Here is a 12,432-nt window from a genome sequence, read left to right as displayed (position 1 = left end):
CAGCTGTTGACTCTTCCCGGCCCCTCCCTCCATCTCTACAGCCCTACATAACGCCTCACGGCCCCCGCTTCGCGGCAGCCGTTCGGAGGCAGGTGTTTGTTCACGAACCTTGGAACCTTGGTGGCTGCACGGCGGAGTCCTTTGGAGCTGAACGCGGGTTCCTGACTGTTGTGGGAGCACTTGTGAACGGAGCCGGGACTGCGAGTACCAGCGGCCCCTCTGTTGACACACATTGGCCGCAGCTGTTGACTCTTCCCGGCCCCTCCCTCCATCTCTACAGCCCTACATAACGCCTCACGGCCCCCGCTTCGCGGGCGCCGTTCGGAGGCAGGTGTTTGTTCACGAACCTTGGAACCTTGGTGGCTGCACGGCGGAGTCCTTTGGAGCTGAACGCGGGTTCCTGACTGTTGTAGGAGCACTTGTGAACGGAGCCGGGAGTGCGAGTACCAGCGGCCCCTCTGTTGACACACATTGGCCGCAGCTGTTGACTCTTCCCGGCCCCTCCCTCCATCTCTACAGCCCTACATAACGCCTCACGGCCCCCGCTTCGCGGGCGCCGTTCGGAGGCAGGTGTTTGTTCACGAACCTTGGAACCTTGGTGGCTGCACGGCGGAGTCCTTTGGAGCTGAACGCGGGTTCCTGACTGTTGTGGGAGCACTTGTGAACGGAGCCGGGACTGCGAGTACCAGCGGCCCCTCTGTTGACACACATTGGCCGCAGCTGTTGACTCTTCCTGGCCCCTCCCTCCATCTCTACAGCCCTACATAACGCCTCACAGCCCCCGCTTCGCGGGAGCCGTTCGGAGGCAGGTGTTTGTTCACGAACCTTGGAACCTTGGTGGCTGCACGGCGGAGTCCTTTGGAGCTGAATGCGGGTTCCTGACTGTTGTGGGAGCACTTGTGAACGGAGCCGGGACTGCGAGTACCAGCGGCCCCTCTGTTGACACACTTTGGCCGCAGCTGTTGACTCTTCCCGGCCCCTCCCTCCATCTCTACAGCCCTACATAACGCCTCACGGCCCCCGCTTCGCGGGTGCCGTTTGGAGGCAGGTGTTTGTTCACGAACCTTGGAACCTTGGTGGCTGCACGGCGGAGTCCTTTGGAGCTGAACGCGGGTTCCTGACTGTTGTGGGAGCACTTGTGAACGGAGCCGGGACTGCGAGTACCAGCGGCCCCTCTGTTGACACACATTGGCCGCAGCTGTTGACTCTTCCCGGCCCCTCCCTCCATCTCTACAGCCCTACATAACGCCTCACGGCCCCCGCTTCGCGGGGGCCGTTCGGAGGCAGGTGTTTGTTCACGAACCTTGGAACCTTGGTGGCTGCACGGCGGAGTCCTTTGGAGCTGAACGCGGGTTCCTGACTGTTGTGGGAGCACTTGTGAACGGAGCCGGGACTGCGAGTACCAGCGGCCCCTCTGTTGACACACATTGGCCGCAGCTGTTGACTCTTCCCGGCCCCTCCCTCCTTTTCCCCACTATAACTAACATCACAGTCACGCGTACGCGGGACGCGTCCGGGGCGTGTCCCGGGCGAAGCCCGGGCCAAGGGCGGGCCCGTTTAAGCCCATTCAAGCACGGTCAAGACGGACCGGGCCTCCCCTCTGTCATCCCATATACCCCTTGCCGTATTGAGTATTAAGGAGGATTGTAAGTACTGTTTTTCCTGCTGCTTGACTAACGTAATATGGCTGCAGCATCAACCAGAAGCAGGACTGCATTAACAGGAACTCTGGACAACTTCATCACAAGAGCTAATTCCGTAATTGACCAGGGGATAATACTGATGGAAAGAAGAGTCTCCCAAGATTTAGCTCTCGCAAAGAGATCCTCTATGGGTCACATCGCTAATGCTCGAACTCCGGATGCACCTAGGAGAGAAATGCTAGACAATGGCCCCTCATGTAGTGATAATGTACCGTGTAGCATAGATTTACCGCACTCTCTTCCATCTGAGCAAGCTTTAGATTCTACTCTAGCTTTAACAATATTGAGCTCACCTGAGAGATTAAGTCTCCCCCAGCTGCGAGGAAGACGGGAGGGAGCGATGCCAAAAAGAAAAACGAATACGGCCCGAGGGCGGGGGGCAAAAAAGCTAAAAAAGCTAAACTTGTCAAAGGTCATACGGGTAGTCAAATGACATATAATTCAACCACAACAGCTTCATCTGTTGCTGCTTTAGTCCATGCTCCACCCACACCCTCAGAAATTGGGCTACCAACTTCCATCAGCAGTGATACCCCACTAGAGGCACATGACATCCCAGTAGAGACATCTACCACTGTAAGTGCTCTTTTGAGTGCCATTATTAAGCCCCTGGAATTGAGATTGTCTCGCATCGAGCAACAGCTTTTGCGAATGGAACAGGTTGCGCTGGATACACAGAGCAAGTTAAAGGCAGATACACCTAATCCATGTCCTGCTCCAGCAGAAAATGGGTGTTCTCTGCCTGACCTAGCTTCAACTAATAACACCACGCCTGTTCCTCCAATAATACCAACAGCAACAAGTCCAACTATTTTGCAGAGGGGGGATGCCAATATAGATAAAGGGAAGGGTGGCCAGATGGGTCCCCTCCCCAAAGAACGTATTATAGATTTGCCACCTGAATGTAGCCCTTATGTGGCAATCTTGGTAGGAGTCCCTGAGCTTCCAGATTCAACCATAGAACCATACCCTTCTCTTAAAAATAAAGTAATGGATTGGCTTAATAAAAATCGACCACTTCCCCCCCGTATTACTAGTGAAATCCTTATGGCACGGAGTGTATCGTGGGTGGGTCATGGTCCTAAAACGAGCAGGGGTGATTGTATCTTAGTAAATTTTAAAGATCCCCGAACTGCTGAATATATCTGCAATTGGAAGTATCAGGACCAGGGAGCATTGATCCAAACCTATCCGTTGTCCCATTTTTACCCATCGACTCGTTGGAACGCAATGGAGAATGGTTGGACATTAGTACAATATAGAGGAGGAGCTAGGTCACCAAGGGCCCCATATGATCATCCGCCACCACCTCCCAAAATACCGATGCAAAACAGATATAGCTGTTTGGACCAAGTGGACTGACTTGGTCGGGTAATGGGTGATGTCCAAAAACAGAACAATAGTCACATTTGGGCTGTCGGTGAGGCTGAGTGCCCGACAAGAATAGATGGGACATTAATTACTGTCACAGAGAAACATACCCCCACCGCCAAACTCCCACCGGAATTCCAAGAGGTTACATCTGATACAAGGCACATAGGAGCCCAAGAGGACATAGGGCAGCACCTCTGTGAAAGCACCGTTACAAACAGGAGTGATTGTAATTCCAGGGCAACTATGAATACTGAATCCCTGGTAATCGCCTCCTGGAATGTTGCGGGGCTACATAGTAAAATAGTGAGCGATGACTGGGGCACGTTTATCGATGGAATGGACATATGTCTATTCCAGGAGACATGGGCGAGAATAGAGGAAAGGAGAATGGGTTTTGCGGGTTTTCATATACCTGCACGATGGGGAGGCAAGGGACGACCATCTGGGGGCCTTACCATATGGGTGGCAACTCATCTGGGTTGTACAGCTGAGTCTGTCTGTACCCACTCGGACGACATACAGTGTGTAATCCTGAAATGGCCTAATAGCTTTAAGCTGGCTGCTGTGAATGTCTACTCGAGACCTGTCAGTCTAGCTAGTGAGTCTACTACGGTTGACGATCTATCAAATTTTCTGTATTCCATCCCAACGGATGTGTTTCTATTAGTGGCAGGAGACTTTAATTGCCACTATGAACCCTTACCGGGGATGGATCATGGTGCACTCGCAACTGAGGATGACTACTGGTCTATTCCGCAAATTCAATCTCCACATACTAGGTCGTGGTCCCCTTTAGCGGTCCAAATAACGGCCCTTACACTAAGTCACTCAATTAGGGCCTGTAATGGACGCACCTTATCAGATACACCCTCTAGGTGCACATACAACAAAAAGGGTCACGAATCACGTTTAGACTACATCATGGTTCGGACACAGTCGTGGTCAATGGTTATCGACCTTGAGGTCATTGCAAGGGATGACAGCGATCACAATCTGTTGAGGCTGGAGCTGGTTTCGCCGGTTACACAGCCAAAGGAACAAGGACCTAGAGATGTGCGAGTAGATAGGCTAGTCCTAACAAATGATCAGCGCAGGGTCAGGTGGGACAAGGTGGAGGCGTCCTCTGTGGACCTGGCAAGATTGTATAACCTAATCTTGCCGTGTTTTATTGAACTAGATGTTCTGACATCCCAACAACCTCCTCCTGATTTTAATATCAAATTGCAGGCCCTGCATACGAACCTTGTTAGTACCTTGTTTGATGTGTTTAACCCAGTAGTAACTAAGAGAAAGAATAGGATTCCTCTCTCCTCTTGGTTTAACGATGCTTGTCGCCTGGCAAAAAAAGAGTTGATTCGGGCTGTAAAACATGGCAATAATAGGATCCTTATTGCTGCCAAGAGAACACACTACAAAGCTATGCTAAAGCTGGCCAAGCAGGAATGGGACCATGCAAAATGGACCGATTTGTCCTGTGCTCTAGATCAGAAAGATGCCCGCAAATTTTGGTCTATAATCAACACAGGAAGCGGGGATCCCAAACCTGCAACTGAACCTAATATAGCGGCTAGCATTTGGGAAGACCACTTTAGAGCCCTGTACGCTATTGAAGTTGATATGGATATACACCCGGTCCTTCCAACAGTGAATGATCCCCACGACGTTATAGAGTTCTCGCTCGAGGAAGTTGTTAATGCCATATCGAAAATTCTATCCAGTAAGGCTCCAGGGCTAGACAAACTGCCGGGAGACCTCTTTAAACATCAAAAGGAGATCTGGGGACCATATTTATGTATTTTATTTAATGCAATCTTGAAAGGAATGAATGTACCCTGCACCTGGTTGGGGGCAGAAATCGTTCCTATTTTCAAGAAGGGCTCCCCTTTGTCACCAGTAAACTATAGGCCCATCAGCCTTATAGATGTCCCGCAAAAAAATTTTGCGCGGCTCATCCTTGAACGACTACAGGACTGGATGGAGGAGCACGCTATACTGAGCCAATACCAAGCGGGGTTTAGGAGGAACACCTCTACCATGGATCAAATCTTCCGCCTGTTATTACTATTCTGGAAAACAGCAAAGATTGAGGGTGGCAGCCTCTACATGGTATTCGTTGACCTCCGCTCCGCTTTTGATCTAGTACCCCGAGGAAAACTTTGGGCTGTGTTGGTCAGTCTGGGGGTGCCACCACCAATTCTGGCAATACTGATCAGGTTGCATGAGGGCAATTTTGCCCAGGTGCGTCATGGGAAGAATGGGGCTTTAACTTCTAAATTCCCCATTAGCAGGGGGGTGAGGCAGGGGTGCGTATTAGCACCTACCCTGTTTTGCCTATACGTTAATGGTGTGATTTCCCATCTCAATAGTGCCCTTAATAATGATGCCCCAATTTTGGCAGGTAGCAGGGTGCCAGCAATTATGTTCGCGGATGACACCCTGCTACTTTCTAAATCACCAATGGGAATCCGGCGTGTGCTTGACAGTTTTGAGGATTTTTGTAGAGGTCGTGGCCTGGAAATCAATGTGAACAAAACAAAGTATATGGTTTTTAATCCCTCACCTTCCACACGGCCGAACCCAAAATTAGATTCATCAAACTTGGAAAGGGTAAAAACCTTTGATTATCTAGGAGTAACTCTAAGTGAAAACCTTTCATGGGCTCCACAAATCGCCAAAGCACAGCTGAAATTAGCCCAGTATGCAGGGGGTATACTTAGGTTTTCCAACACATCTACATATAAACCTATTAAACCCCCTCTTGAAGTATACAAGAGTCAGGCCAGGGCAGCAATCTTATATGGAGCAGAACTCTGGGGGCATTCAACAGGCTTGGAACTCCTTAACATTGAAAATAAGTTCATCAGACAGCTACTATCACTTCCACAAAGTACCCCGTTGCATCCTTTAAGGATGGATCTGGATCTGAGGCCGATGGATGATGAACTAGCTCTGAAGCCCCTTAGGTACTGGCACAGGTTGTGGACTACGCCAGAACTATTGCATTATAGACTAGAGCTGAAGGAAATTCTGGCTAGCAATAGTGTACAAAAAATCCCTTGGTTTATGTTTATAAAATCTCAGTGTATCAAACTTGGGCTAGGTGACATGTGGTACGAACCGGAAACAAGCTGCAAGGGGATCCCACGGAAGATGCTTACTAAGATCTACGTGGCTGAGCAACTAAACAGAGTACTGACTGCTCCTAAGAATGGACTTTTAACTAAATCCTTTTTAACTGTTAAAGTTTTTTTTATCAATTTGAGAATTTTATGGATATTATCTATCCTATAGCATCAAGGAAACTATATCTCCAATGGAGATACGGCACTCTACCCCTGAGAGCTTTCACCCGCAGTTGGGCGCCAACCTCGAGGCCTGCCCTGGCTGCAGTTGTGATAAAGAGGATGAGCTCCATGTATTATTTTTTTGCCCTGCATATTCAAAAGCTAGGAAGCATTGGATAGTGCCTATTTGTAAAAATATGGGTTTTCGGCAATGTAGCCATGCTTTTAGAATTCTTAAAACAGACACAACTGAATATATAGTTTTCGCAGTCTCTAAATTTCTTTTAGCAATGTGGAACAGAAGAAGGGGACTGACTATCACTTAATGTATTGTTACGACTCATTTTATCTGTGTCAGGTCTGTCTGTGTATATATCTATTTTATTCTTTTTTGTACTTTTTAAGGCTATTTGCCGAAATCAAGATATCTTGATGATGATAGTTCATATCCTAGGAAAAGGACGTTGAGATGAGCAATTCTCAATTTTTTTAAATTGAATTTATAACCTTCAGAGGTGAAGCCCAGTATAATGTTTTTCACCCTGTTCAAGTGCCTGTTTAGGTCATCATATCTCAGATAGATATCATCGACATATGACAATGCCTTGTCATCATAAATTTGTAGTAACTCTGTTACCCTTGCTGAGAATAACCCTGGACTATTCTTGAATCCCTGAGGAAGACGACAGAATTGACGCTGAGTCCCCATTATTGAGAAAGCTGTCAAATACCTACTTTCAGGTGCAATGTTTTGTCAAAAGAAACTGTTAGAAATATCTCATGTGGTTTTATATTTTTTCCGCACAATTTTATTCATTAATGCTGTACTATGTACATTTTGCACTGCAAATGTTTTACAACAAGAATTTAAGTGTCTGTAATCCAAAACTAGACGATATGTATTGTCAGGTTTGGAAACAGGAAACAAAGGATTGTTCATTGATGAGGTGCATGTTTCAATCACCCCTTGGTATTCAAGTTGTTTTTTAGCTTCTTGCTTAATTGGATACTGCCTTTGTGCAGTTAGTTGATTTTTTAACTGGATCTTATGGTGAAGTGGGTGCTCATCCCATCCTACATGATTTGTGTGTAATGCTGGGGCTTGGGCCACTGCCCATTTCCTGGCATAAGCATATTTTAAATGTACTGGAACATGGTTAGAGATGGCTGGCATAATGATGTCTTCGCCATGTGGGCACTCTCTGACAAATTCTGGTGGCCAGTCCCGTTCTGCTAGAAGTATGTTATAACCCCTTGAAAGATGCTCCCAAAAGAGTGCTTTCACTTTTCTTGGTATGTCTCCCTCCATCCGGAGTGTTATTTCATATAACCTATGTGAAGAGCTAACCCTGGTGTCTACAGTCTCAACTTGAATGTCCTCATTCAAGTCCACTGTCTCCATAAGTCCCTTCAGGTTCTGGCGAGCTATTGTTACTTCTGCTGGGCTGTCCAACATTGTCTGAGCCCATTCTCCGTTCTTGAGTTGTGTTCTCAGAATCCTCGGCATGTCTGATCTTCAGATCTGCTACTTTCTTCTTGGAGATTTGAGGTTTTGGTTTGTTTTTCTGAACGTGTTGATCGTCTTTGGACTTCATTCGTTCTTCTTTGTGATCTGACCGTCCTCTTCTGTCAGATGTCTGTGACGATATCTGAAAGGTACGAGAAGAACGTGTATCAGTATCTTGATACCTGTCAGGTTTTCTCAAATTATCCCTATTCCTGAGGTGATACCTCCTTTCAGAGGGCTCCTTTTGAGGAGACATATCTCAGGATTGAGAATCTTTCTCTTTTAAATGTTGTTTATTATTTTACCACTTCTTTTTAGAAGTGGTAGGATTGTTTTTAGTAAAAGCCTTTTCAGGACTTTCAGACAGTTGTGGTTTAACTGTGTAATTCTATTACATTTTGTATCTGATTAAGTAATTCTACATCTGACATTGCTTCAATGTCCGGATGAGGTGTGTAGCCGGCTACAATTGGCCATGTTGCTCCTGGTCTACCTAGTGGACCGAGCCTGGTAATGTGATTGTAATGTTTTAGGGCGCCTTTAAACCAAAGATCATGCTCCTGGTATGTGAGTGGAATTTCAATATCCTCGAAGGGAATATATTCCTCAGTTGGTTCATCTTCTTTGTAGAAGTGAAATGTTTTAGTTTCTGGATTTGATTCTGGGAATACTATCCATGAATAGAATACCTCTGTCTGGTGACATTCATGTGTCTCTATCACAAAAACTGCTTTACCACCTCTTGGTGTTAGGCCATGTTTTATAAGTTTTAGAGTGATGGCTGTACTTAAATTTGGAGTGATGAATTTCGCATTTTCATCGGTTTCATCAAAACCTGTAAAATGAAAAGCTGCTGTGATTTCATCGGGCACAGCTCCACCGGTTCCGGTGTTATTATCCTCGTTTGGGACATTGTTTAATGAAAATTGCAGAGCAAGTTTCAAGGGAACAAAGATAAGGTGCACAATATTTTGGAACACTGTATCCTTCAACGTTGAACAAGCCAAACAGCTAATACATAGGATTTTCGTCCTACTCAGCTATGGCGGATATTATCCCTACCCACTCCAGACGTCTTATGGAGTATTATGAGTAGGGGTCTCTGAGAAAAGCACGACTGAGTAACTTCAGTATCTAGCATTACATTAGTGCCTTACCAAACCGTTGGGCGCCATGTAGTGTAGTTCCTATATACCTGCGCAGTTTTGACATAGGACTGAGGTCAGTATGTCTCTATCGAGTACATTAAACTTAATTACTTGTGTGTGCCAGCTAACTCAGAGGTCACTAGAAACTTCTCGAATAAACAAGAAGGAATTAGTTTCTGACAACCGCATAAACATGACAACTTAGTTTCCCTTAGAATCGGAACAATCTCAGAATCATGGAAACAATAGATAACAGTTTCACTCAGTCAATCGTGCATGCTTCGTTTGTACAGAGTTACACAGAAATAGATAGACTGGCGTGTCAATAAAAAGTGTTTATTGAACAGTCTTATTTCTCGTGCAAGAGATATGAACTGCTACAATCGTAAGACAGAATGCGAAGTATATTATGTACAGCGTTAGCAGTAAGATAAAATAATACTGCAATAGCATGGTTTATAGCTATGACAGATATTCATAAAAATACATACATAAATAACACAGGCTAAAATGTTAATACTCATCTGATGCTTCTAGCTTGTTCTACCCCAGTGTACCTAACATAAGTGTAGTACGAGGTAAGAAGTAGGTGCTCTTTGTCTATAGTCTAGTTTAGCTATAGTTGCCAAGTTTTTCCAAAAGTTCCTCTAGTTCCTAGTCCTCTCCATACCTTAGAATGAGTGAGGTTGGAATTTCTTTCCGAGTCTCGATCTCTAACACCCCACAAGGGGAGTCAGAAACACTGGAGCTGGATTCTCTGCGAGGAGTGTGACAGCGTCTGGTCAGTGCGTTAGGTGAAGACTTGACTTCCTTCCGAACTTGCCGTGGCATGCCGCGTCATGAAAGTAGGCAGCCGAACCGTGGTTTGCCATGGTAAGTGAAGGTCTATTTATACCTTGAAGGTGTTTAGGAATGCCAGTATTGAAGTAAAAGTCGGGGAGAAGAACGTCATGAATGAACCCCTAAGGAATAGATGTTGATGCACAGCAAGGGGAAGTCCTAAAGGCTTAAGAGTCTGGTTTTCCAAGAACTCGTTGTGACGTAGATGAACAGATGTAGGTGGCCATGCCTGTATTTGGTTAGCATGGATAATGCCTAAATAAGGGTAGGATTTCTATGCCTAAATATGGGCAATGCGAATTGTGCCTATATAAGGACATGAATCGGGAAACCTTATTACGGTATCTAAATCGACACACAACAGGTTGAATAATTTGACAAATGACATCTTGAAACAGTTCTGCAGCTCACAACACTTAGTTTTTTGTATCGAAACAAATCAACATGAGTTGGAAAAGTAGTGATATACGTACAGTTTTCTGTCAGTTCAAGTTGATGGTAACCTTTGTTCAGATCAAGATGTGCAAAGACTTTGGCACCGTTCAGCTGTCTGATCATGTCAGCTGTGTGAGCACTGTCCTTTTTCGGCACAACCACTATGGGCGAAACCAATGGTGTAGGACCGGTAAAGTGCATAATGATATCATGATTTAGGAAATATCTAGTTCTTTCTCAATGGTCTCCTGTAGATGGAAAGCAATTCAGCTATGCCACCGAGCAACAAGGTGAATGTCCCCATTAATATGAAGCTGCACGTTCATCATTTTGAGTTTCTGAAGGCCATGAAACAACAATGGGAACTGACTCACAATTTCAGACTACGCACTGAGGGAGAAATTAATAGATATTAGTCCAGTGTCAGCAGCAGTAGTGAAACTGAGCAAACAAGCACTGGACAAAATATTTGCAAAACATGAATTGGTGCTTGCACTGTCGCCTTCATATGCTGCATGGTTACAAAGAATAATCCTTGACTTTGCAACTGTGCAAAAGCAGACCATGTCTATACCTTTGTAGTCGATGGAGTGAGGCGTGGCACAGGAGACAATTTGTTGAAGTTCTCTGCCGGCATGAAATGGATCGATGCACCACTATCTATGTTTGAATGTTATGGGACATTCATTCACCTTCTGTGTAATTTTAGGACACCGTCAAAGATTTGTGGCTTAGTTTGGCTTAGTGACCAGCCAACCCTACATGTGTTTGTCGCTCTTTAGTTGACAACGTCATCACACACCCATCTTCCTCACTGTTGCTTGATATGATGCTGACAAGCCTCTACAAGATGAATTTGAAGGTGATCACTTTCGTGTAGTTTCAACCTGTCGCAGTGGATGTTGCTGTTTAGCTTTGTGGGCGTGGCGAAAACGTTTCTGGAACTTTCAAGCATCCATATTCTCTTCTCTCTATGATGCAATCAGTTTCTCTTTCTCTTTGAAAACCATTATGAAAGGGTTTTCTTTCCCGCTTCCTTTGCATTTCTGCCCAATAGCAGGACATTTGCCTTCATTGGGAAATGAAAATCCACATTGGAAACACAATTTTTTTTTTTCTGAGGTGTCGATTTTAGGGCCTTTACCTCATGCTTGTGTTTGCTTTTCATGATTAATGCTGATTTATTCTGTGCTGTTCCAGCTTCCATATCAGCAGCTTGTTGATCTGCACTTATCTCTGCTCTTGCAGCCATTAGTACTTTCTCATAGCTAAATGTTTCTCTTAGCATGCGTTCTCCTGAAGGAATCTGAGAGACAATCATTGATAACTCTCAGACGCATGGTTTCTTCATCATTGAATTCATTGAACTTACAATGCTTCGAAAGTGCTTCAAGTCTCTCAACAAACTCATCCATTGTTTCACCACTTTGCTGTCATGCTTGATTGAAAATGTACCTCTCATGGTTGATATTTGGAATTGGGTTGAACTGTGCTTCCAATGCTTCCTTTTTTGACGGTACGAGATTTAATCAGTTTGTGATATATTTCTTTATTACTTCTTTCACTTCATCACCTCCAAGGTTCTTTAAGTATTTGATGATCTTTTTGTCATCTACTTCTTCTAGCGCATTAATGAAGTCATTGAATGTCTCAATCCAGGCAGTCCACCTGGCACAAATATTCAGCTTTTTGGCAGTGTCGAACAGAAGCAGCAGTTTCAGGAACTCGGCTGCATCATGTTTTGCACTCTTTTTTACTGTTGTTGAGAACGTTTGCTGTTCAGATGGAAGTTGCTGTTTACCCTGAACATCACTTTCAACAAGCATTGGCCATGTGCTTGCACTTGGGTCGTCATGCCCGCCCGATGTCGTAGGGCGTCTTCTTCCTCTTTTAAGGTGAGCAAACATTCTGTCTCTCTCACTTGGTATTTGTCACTTTTAACTGATTGTTGCTGCCTTTAGTGTATTCTTGTACCTGGTTGTCACTGCCTTTTAGCATTTGTTTCGTATCGATGATGGTTCTGTGTTTGTCTGTTGCACAGTATCTCTTCTTTTGACCTTACCAGTGGGTTTCTGGCAAGCTTTAGAAAGTGCTCCTCTGCAGGACCTTCAACATCCTTGAGGGCCGTATGTTGTCTTGAG

Source organism: Triturus cristatus, chromosome 3_2 (genome assembly GCF_964204655.1).
Source record: "Triturus cristatus chromosome 3_2, aTriCri1.1, whole genome shotgun sequence".
Taxonomy (NCBI): domain Eukaryota; kingdom Metazoa; phylum Chordata; class Amphibia; order Caudata; family Salamandridae; genus Triturus; species Triturus cristatus.
Note: the sequence above shows the minus strand (reverse complement) of the source record.